General features: G+C 41.1%; 1 non-coding gene across 1 annotated transcript; it reads left to right on the plus strand.

Moving 5' to 3' along the window:
• Positions 1 to 293: 293 nt before the first annotated feature.
• LOC126032412 (U1 spliceosomal RNA) lies at positions 294 to 456 on the plus strand. Its single transcript, XR_007503864.1, has one exon. It is a non-coding gene; the product is annotated as a U1 spliceosomal RNA (small nuclear RNA).
• Positions 457 to 2,202: the final 1,746 nt, after the last annotated feature.

Below are 2,202 nucleotides of genomic sequence, written 5' to 3' on the forward strand. Positions count from 1 at the left end.
AGTAGGAGATTTCAATACTCCACTGTCACTACTGGACAGATTCACCATACATAAAACTAGCAAAGAAATAAGAGCCCTAAATGAAAAATTAGAAGATCCAGGGCTAATGGACTTATATAGAGCCTTCCACCTCCAGAAAGCAGAATATACATTCTTCTCAAGTGCACTTACAACCTGCACCAGAATAGACCATGCCTTAGGATATAACTCTAACTTGCATAAAGTCACAAATATAAGGGTTATTAGAAGCACCTTATCAGATTACCATGCAACAGAGATCAAGATTGACTGTAATACTTACCTGGCAGATTTAATTCCATGATCACGAAGGTGGTTTCCCCAGGGTGAGGCTCGCCCATTGCACTGTAGGTGTGTTGACTTCTGCGGTTACCCCAAATGTGGGAAACTCGACAGTGTAATTTATGGTAGTGGGGAGCTGTGTGTGCGTTATCCCCTGAAAAAAAAAAGATTGTAAAAAGAATTTATTAAAAAAATCCAACACCTGAAAATTAAACAACATGCTGCTCAACAACAGCTGGATCAAAGTGGAACTCAAGGAAAAAATAAAAAGATTCCTTGAGACAAATGATAATGAAGAGACAAATTGTCAAAATCTATGGGACACAGCAAAAGCGGTAATTAGGGGGAAACTCATAGCCATGCAACCTATGTCAGGAAAGAGGAGAATGACAAAATCAACAATTTAAATGAACACCTTAAGGAGATTAAAAAACAGCAGCAAAGAAACCCAAAGAGAACCAGAAGACAAGAAATAATAAAAACCAGAGCAGAAATAACTAACACAGAAACTAAGAAAACAATACAAAAGAATCAATTGAGACCAAAAGTTGGTTTTTTGAAAGAATAAACAAGATTGACAAACCACTGGCAAGACTCACCAAAAAAAAAAAAATAGGTAAAACACCCAAATAAATAGGATCACAAATGAAAGGCGAGAGATTACAAGAGAACCCCAAGAAATCAACACATCATGAGGATTTATTATGACCAACTATACTCAGGTTAGAGAATCCAAAAGAAACCGACAAATTTCTAGAAAAATAATCATCTTCCAAGACTGGATAAGGAGGATATAGAAAAACTAAACAGGCCCCAGTACTTCTCTGTCTTTCCTGAATTCTTGAAGCTCTCCTCAGAGCCCTGGGAAGTGAACCCCCAAAAATCTGCATTCTGAAGCTACCCAGTGAGCCAGTGATTGAGTAAGAAATGGCTGGCTGTGGGGGTTGCCCAGTGGAGTGCTGAGTGTTCTACCTGCAGAGTCTCCATCCTGCTGTGCTTCTTCTGAGAAAACTGAGGACCTGAAGGGAGCCCTGTCCTGTGCTTCTCGGTCTGTCCTGAATTCTTAAAGCTCTCCTCAGAGCCCTGGAAAGTGAACCCCCCAAAAAACTGCATTCTGAAGCTACCCAGTGAGTGAGTAAGAAATGGTTGGCAGTGGGGGTTGCCCGGTGGAGTGCTGATTGCTTCACCTGTGAAGTCTCTGCCCTGCTATGCTTCTTCTGAGGAAACTGAGCAACTGAAGGGAGCCCTGTCCTGTGCTTCTTTGTTTTTCCTGAATTTTTGAAGCTCTCCTCAGAGCCTTGGGAAGTGAACCCCCAAAAACTGTCACCTAGTGGCCCCAGAAGAGCGTGGCCGTGAAGCAAAGATTCACCACCACGCACTCTTTCTAACCAATAAACCCCACCACAACACACAGGAGAAACCACACTACTAGCGTGACAATGGGGAAAACTCGCAGGCAAACACCATGCACAGAGAATGAAGATGATAGCTTGGATGACCTAAAAAATTCCAACCATCTGATTAACCTCTTGGATAAGGAACTTAAAATAGAAATATGGAAGACGTTTGTAGAACTCAAAGAAGGCATAGATTGATCTGAACAAAACACAAAGACAGAAATCAGAAAACTCCAAACTGAAATAGCAGATCTGAAAAACAAGGTAGCTCAACTGAAAACCTCAGTGGATGGCCGTGACAGCAAGGTAACAGCAGCTGAAGAGAGAATCAGAGTACTGGAAGATGTGATGCAGAAAAAATCAACACAGCAGAAGAAACTGGAAAAGAACCTTAGGACAAACGATCAGGCAATGGAAAAAGTACTCAAGGAATGCGAACAGATGAAAATAGAAGTCTTTGATAAACTTAACAGAAACAACATAAGAATCATCAGAGTTTCATAGG

Source organism: Suncus etruscus, chromosome 1 (assembly GCF_024139225.1).
Source record: "Suncus etruscus isolate mSunEtr1 chromosome 1, mSunEtr1.pri.cur, whole genome shotgun sequence".
NCBI lineage: Eukaryota > Metazoa > Chordata > Mammalia > Eulipotyphla > Soricidae > Suncus > Suncus etruscus.